Consider the following 7,413-nt stretch of genomic DNA (forward strand, 5'->3'; position numbering starts at 1 on the left):
CCCGCCCGGGGAAGGGGAACGACTGTAAATCCCCACTGGCCAGAGGAGAGGCTGGTCTTCAAACGGTGGATGCTCACAGCCGCATAGGCCACTTGTTAGAAAGTCCCGTGACAAGCTCCCCGGACGCGTGAAACAGTGGAAGGCCAGACTGCAAGCTACACTGTCCCGGAAGAGAGGACACCCCAGGCCCCACGACAGCACAGCTCGGTCACAAATGGGCCAGAACCTCAGCCTTTCGTCCACGCGCCCAGGACCAGCCGCCCCGTGGGAGGTTTCACAACACAGTACGGTGCTCGGGTGACAAGTGCTTATCCTAGGATTTGGGAAACTGCCTCCTCTCCTGATGAAGGAGGAAACGAATAATTTTATCAACTTTTTCGTGTTTCATCATGACCTTTTAAACGCCCCTCTTTCAGCTGTCGCTATTTTATCTTTTACGGCAGAATTGCCTTACGGCAAATCGGTTTTGCGGCCAAGACACTTCCCGCGAGGATGCTCCTGAAGGAACACCAGCCGGGCCGAGAACTCTGCTTTGGGAAGGTGGAACACGCCGCTTGGCTTGCCTTTCGTCTTGCGCAGCTGCTTCCCGAAGCCTCCCTCTTTCATCTTTAAGGCCTTTAATTGGCAGGTGTGAGCCCAGAGAACGATCTCAGGAGATGGCCGAAGGCTGGGTTGAATTCTGGGTCTGCCGCTCAGCCCTGCACGAGTCCCTGACGTCGGGTCCATCTGGAGCGGACACTGAGCGGGTCTTGAGGACCTGCAACCTACCGCCAGGTGGGGTTTGCTACTCAGCTGTAGACTTTTTTTTTAATGTAATTTTTTTTAAAGATTTTATTCATTTATTTGACAGAGAGAGATCACAAGTAGGCAGAGAAGCAGGCAGAGAGAGAGAGAGAGAGAGAGAGAGAGAAGCAGGCTCCCTGCTGAGCAGAGAGCCCGATGTGGGGCTGGATCCCAGGACCCTGAGATCACGACCTGAGCCGAAGGCAGCAGCTTAACCCACTGAGCTACTCAGGCGCCCCTCAGCTGTAGACTTTTGAGGGAATGGTGCCTGGTGGCCTGTGTTCAGGAATTCACCCAAAGGCCATCATCCACTTGGTAGATTGATTTATGTGAGTGAGAGACCCTGGGTAAGTAGGTAGGTGGGGGGGAAGAGCTGTCTTTGACCTAAATTCGCAATGGCACTTGAGCCCGAGCATAAACTCTGCATACGTGTTTGCATCCACTATTGCTTGCCCTCCAGCTGCCCTTTGTGGTCTTGTTGATGCCCTTTGTGGTCTTGTTGATGGCCTTTGATGCTTGATGGCCTCTGATGCCTGATCCCCAGGCCCCTGAGACTTTGAACTTGACATGATTACCTCACCTCACCAGGGTGGGTGGGGGAGGGGAAGAGAGGGGACCGCGTGTGCTGTTGGCCCCAGGTGTGCCCCTGTGGTGTGTGTGCACTTGGAGTTGGGGCTGCTGCATAGCAGGCAGAGCTATGTTAGGTTAGGTGGGACTATACTAACTTGACCTTTCTTTTTTAACCTGAAGAAGAGGCATCCTTTCGTAATTTGCATGAAGGTGTCATAGGGGCCATCCAGGCGCTGCCCTGGCTCACAGAGATGCAGCCTTTACCCCATGATCTGTGTGGTGAGGCCTCACCATTTATGTCCCTGTATAAAATTTCACTTGTTTAGCAGGGAGGTCCTGCTCCCTGGGTCATCCTTGACTTGGACTCTTAACTCTTGTTACTCACCTAACCCTGAGGCTGGACCCAGCACTCTGCCCCTGCCTGGGGTCTGCTGTATCTGAGCTCACTGCCTTTCACAGTCCTCAGCCAGGCGCAAAGGCGGTGTTTGCTCAGCCATGGATGAGCAGAAAACGGAGTTGAGAAAATACTTCAGAAGCTGGACCTAGGGAAGGGGTGGAGTCTAAAGTGGGACAGCCTTTCTGGGGAGCAGTTCGGCCATATGGATGGATGGGTATCCTTTTGACACAGTGACCCCATTCTTGGGAATTTGTGCTTAAGAGAGAATCAAAGATGTGTGCACAGATTTTGCCGAAGATGTTAGTTGAAACGATGTTTGCGCTAGCAGTAGTTGAAAATAACCCAAAAGTCCATCAAGAGAAGGAGTGACTGAATCACAGATGGTCCTCGACTTTCACACATAAGACTGTTCCCAGAAATCCATCCAAATGTCACGTTTAAAACTTGGACAATAGCTTGTTTAGAAAAACTAACAATGGCTCTTAAAGTTACAAGAGATGTTAATATCCTTCCTTAATTTAAAAACATATCGAATCATGGAATATGCTTACTAAGACACAGTCTTGAATAATATGTGTCTTAGTTTGGGTTTCCCCCAAAGGAACACCTGAGACGACAGTTTGAATGCAGGTAGATGGAAAGCCAGGTTGGAGTACATGGAAATGGGAAATGCTGAGGAGATATGGTGAGGCACTCATTGGGTTTGTTTTGGTATGTCTCTAGATTTTGTATGTTTTCCCTGAATCTTGTTCTTTAACAATGGAAACTTCAGGTGGCAAGCCAGACCAGAGGGTGCTCATTGAAGAATGAAGACTTCTGACATGATTTCTGATCTTTATCACAGTTTGTTGATTACTACATCAACATTTCTACTTTCCGTGGGTTTTTATAAAATAGTAAGTATTAAATGCCATCTCCAAGTAAGTACAAGGAATAACAACAGTGGCTAACACAAGACATACGTGTGTTTACTTTATCCTCATGGCAGTGGTGTGGGGTTGGTGTTATTACTGTATTGGTAGTTTATGGGTAAGGAAATGGAGGCCCAGAGTGGTTAAGTAATTTGCTTAGGGACACACAGCCATTTGGCAGCAAATGTTGGCAGTCTTGCTCCAGAATTCATGCTCTTCATTAACCTACATGGCAATGCCTGGGCAACTGCTAGAAATGGTCTTCAGCTGACTGGTGAAAGCCTGAATATGGCATATGGAAGGGAGTGGAGGGGTGTTTAGTACTAATGTGCAAAAACATAGGTTTTTCCAATTTGAATATGTCAACAGTAGCACAGTACAGAATGATTTTTGAGTGTAATGGGGAGATTTTAATCTTAACTCAGATGGGCTAGAAACAGACATTTCATTATTTCCATTGCCTGAAATGAGTTTTATTTTAGACTCCTCTCACTGAATGAGGGAAATTAATCCCCGTAAGTACGGGGGCTGCCTCGACCCTTTTCTAGGGCCTGGGACAGTGTGTAGTGCCAGATATTGGTTGCAGGATGGGGTGGTGGGGGTTGCAGTGAAGCGGTGGGAGGTTGTCTACACTGAGAGGGCCTCCTCACCACTGGGTCACTTGTCTACACCAGCTTCTCCATCCCAAGTCCCTCTGAGTCCACTGGCTCTGTGACAGTGATCCCATGCCCTCTCAGGGGCAAGGGCAAGGGCATCACTCGAATGACCTTGGCTACAGTGAAAGCAAAGGCTGTTTCCCTCTGCTTTCTGATATCAGTCCCTACAACATCTGTGTGTGACAGTGTCCTTTCCCTCTCCCCCCTCTACACAAAGGGACTCTGCTTGGGAGAAGGAGGGGACAAAGTATGCAGGAGCCTCTCTTCCTGGCTGAGCCCTGCTATTTCTCTCTTTGTCCCATCAAAGAAGTTATTTTTTGTTTGTTTTGCTTTCAAGGGTGAGAAAAACAGCTCTGTCTAGCAACTATACAGCTCCACATCTGTTTATTATCCATCTCAGATTCTTTTCTGTTCCTGTTCTTCTGGTTGTCTATTGTTGAATAAAAAACTATCCCATCAGTGAGTGGTTTAAGACATAGACTTTTTTTTTTTTAAAGATTTTATTTATTCATTTGACACAGAGAGATCACAAGTAGGCAGAGAGGCAGGCAGAGAGAGAGAGGAGGAAGCAGGCTCCCCGCGGAGGAGAGAACCCGATGCGGAACTCGATCCCAGGACCCTGAGATCATGACCTGAGCCGAAGGCAGCGGCTTAACCCACTGAGCCACCCAGGCGCCCCAAGACATAGACATTTTATTTGGGTCTAGGATTGCCAGGTAAACCATGATGAATATTTCACCTATATGTATTTTATCTTTAAATGCTAAAAACTTAAAATTTATCTTCAAATACTATACCTATAAAAACTTAATCCCAGTTAAATTTGAATTTTAGGTAAACAGTGTATTTTTAAAAATACGAGTATATCTCATGCAATATTGGGGACATACTTATACTAAAAACTTGTTTGTTGTCGGTCTGAAATGCAGATTTAACTGGATGTCCTCTAATTTTATTTGCTAAATCTAGCACTTATATTTTGTTCTTTGGCCCAGTCTTGTGGGTCAGGAATTTGAGTAGGGATTGGCAGGGGTAAAGCAGGCCTTTCATGGGGCCTCTTCACGCACGTGTCTGGTGCAAGGGCACTCCACAGCCTCACATGCTCTCTTCATGTGAAGTCTCATTCTCCAGGGCTTTTCCATGCACTTAGGGATTCCCACATATGGAGGCTCTGAGACCTGGCTCCAGAAACAGGAAGTAGGAGCTGTTAGCCTCTTAAGTCTTTCGATCTTGCAACTGGGACAATACCACTTCTGCCTTATTCTACTGGTAGAATGACAAAACCCACCTGGCTTCACTAGGAGGGGACATAGACCTGACCTCTTAAGGGGAGCCATCATCTTTAATCTGCCAGCTCAAAGTTCTCATGTCATCTGTGTTTCTTACATTGTTCCTTTCCTAAGGCCATGATACCAGCTCCGTTCAGCTGCTATATGATTGGGTGAAGGGTCCTAGAAAAAGAGGATGTTCGGAAGGGTACGGGAATCTTGGTTAATATTTCAGTAGGTCATCCGGGACGCCTGGGTGGCTCAGTTGGTTAAGCAGCTGCCTTCGGCTCAGGTCATGATCCCAGCATCCTGGGATCAAGTCCCACATCGGGCTCCTTGCTCAGCAGGGAGCCTGCTTCTCCCTTTGCCTCTGCCTGCCATTCTGTCTGCCTGTGCTCGCACTCTTCCCCTCTCTCTCTCTGATAAATAAATAAAAATTAAAAAAAAATATTTCAATAGGTCATCCAATCAGACAATGAAGAAAATTGATACGCTTGAATATTATGTATAGGTGGTCCCCGACTTACAATGGCTTGACTGACAATTTTTAAATTTTACAGTGGTGCGAAAGTGACACACATTCAGTAGGAAACATACTTTGAATTTTGATCTTTTCCTGAGCTGGTGAGATGTGGTACGATCCTCTCATGGTGCTGGGCAGTGGCATCATGAGGGTAGACAACTGAAACACTCAAAACCATTCTTTCATTCTACAGCCATTCTGTTTCTCACTTTGGGTACAGTGTTTACTATAGGATGCCGGGTTGACACTTCATTATAAAATAGGCTTTTTGTTAGATGGTTTTGTCCAACTGTAGGCTAATGTTCTGAGCACACTGAAGGTAGGCCAGGCTAAGCTGTGATAGGTGTACAGGCCTATCTCTTTACTGTGCTTCGCTTCATTGCACTTTGCAGACAGTGTGGTTTTTTACAAATGGAAGGTCTGTGGCAATCCTGCATGGGGCACATCTGTGATGTTTTCCAACAGCATTTGCTCACTTCTTGTCTGTGCTTCGCATTTTAGTAACTCTCACAATATTTCAAACTTTTTAATTATTTTATTTTTTTTAATTATTGAGAGCAAGAGAATAAACAGAAGGACATGGGTGGGGGACAGAGGGAGAAGCAGACTCCACGCTGAGCAGGAGCCTGACATGGGGCTTGATCTCAGGACTTGGGATCATGACCTGAGCCAAAGGCAGACACTTGACTGACTGAGCCACCCAGATGCGCCACTTTTCATTATGTGTTATAGTGATCTGTGATCAGTGATCTTTGATGTTACTGTTGTAACTGTTTTGGGGCGCTATGAGTTGCATACTATAAGGTGGTGAACTTAAATGCTGTGTATGTTCCAAATGCTGTGTATGCTGTGTATGCTCCATCAACTGGCCATTCCCCCTGATCTGTCTCTCTTTCCTCAGGCCTCCCTATTCCTCGAGACGCAACAGTATTGAAATCAGGCCAATTAATAACCATACAGTGGCCTCTAAATGTTCAAGTCTCTCATTTTAAATCTGAAACTAGAAGTGATTAAGCTTAGTGAAGAAAGCATGTCAAAAGCTGAGAGAGGCCAAAAGCGAGGCTTCTTGCACCAAACAGTTAAGCTAGGTTGTGAATGCAAAAGAGAAGTTCTTGAAGGAAATTCAAGGTGTTGCTCCAGGGAATGTACAAACGATAAAGTGAAACAGCCTCACTGCTGATACAGAGAAAGTTTTAGTGGTCTAGATAGAGGATCGAACTAGCCAGACGATTCCCTTAAGGCAGAGCCTAATCCAGAGCACAGTCCTAATCTCTTTAATTCTACAAAGAAGGCTGTGTGTGCTGAGGAAGCTGCAGAAGAAAAGTCTGAAGTTAGCAGAGGTTAGTTCGTGAGGTTTAAGGAAAGAAGTCATCTCTGTAACATAAAAGTGCAAGGTAAAGCAGCAAGTGCTGATACAGGTGCTGCAGGGAGTTATCCAGAAGATCTCAGATAAGTCACGAAGATGGCGGCACTAAACAACAGACTTCCAGTGTAGATGAAACAGCCTTCTCCTGGCAGAAGATGTCAGCTAGGACTTCCATAGCTAGAGAGGAGAAGTCCATGCCTGGCTTCAAAGGACAGATTGACTTTCTTGTTAGGGTCAGATGCAGCTGATGATTTTGAGTTAAAGTCATTGCTCATTCTGAAAATTTTGATTTAAAGTCATTGAACATTCTGAAAATCTGGGACCCTTAGGAATTAGGCCCAGTCTACTCCACCTATGCTCAACCAAGAGAACAACAAAGTCTGCATGATAGTGTATCTGTTTGCAACATGACTTATGAATATTTTAAGCTCACTGAATTTTCAGTATTTGAGATCTCTTCAGAAAAAAACTTCCTTTCAAAGTATTGCTGCTCTTGACAATGCACCTGGTCACCCAAGAGCTCAGATGGAGATGGATAGCGAGATGAATACTGTTTTCATGACTGTTGATACAGCATCTGTTCAGTAGCCCATTGATCAAGAAGTAGTTTCAACTTTTAGGTCTCATTTAAGAAACATGTTGTACATGGGGCTCCTGGGTGGCTCAGTGGGTTAAAGCCTCTGCCTTCAGCTCAAGTCATGATCTCAGGGTCCTGGGATCGAGCTCCGCATTGGGCTCTCTGCTCAGCAGGGAGCCTGCTTCCTCCTCTCTCTCTCTGCCTACTTGTGATCTCTCTGTCAGATAAATAAATAAAAATCTAAAAAAAAAAAAAAAGAAACATGTTGTACAGCTATAACTGCCATAGATAGTGATTCCACTGATGGATTTAGGCAACATCAACTGGAAACCTCTGGAAAGGACTCACCATTCTAGATGCCA

The 7,413-nt window shown here is 45.8% G+C and overlaps 1 long non-coding RNA gene across 1 annotated transcript; it reads left to right on the forward strand.

Moving 5' to 3' along the window:
• Positions 1–382: 382 nt before the first annotated feature.
• LOC116598770 lies at positions 383–7,156 on the forward strand. Its single transcript, XR_004289155.1, has 3 exons — positions 383–774; positions 2,523–2,646; positions 6,010–7,156. It is a non-coding gene; the product is annotated as an uncharacterized LOC116598770 (long non-coding RNA).
• The last annotated feature ends 257 nt before the right edge of the window (positions 7,157–7,413 follow it).

This window comes from Mustela erminea, chromosome 9 (genome assembly GCF_009829155.1).
Source record: "Mustela erminea isolate mMusErm1 chromosome 9, mMusErm1.Pri, whole genome shotgun sequence".
Lineage (NCBI taxonomy): Eukaryota > Metazoa > Chordata > Mammalia > Carnivora > Mustelidae > Mustela > Mustela erminea.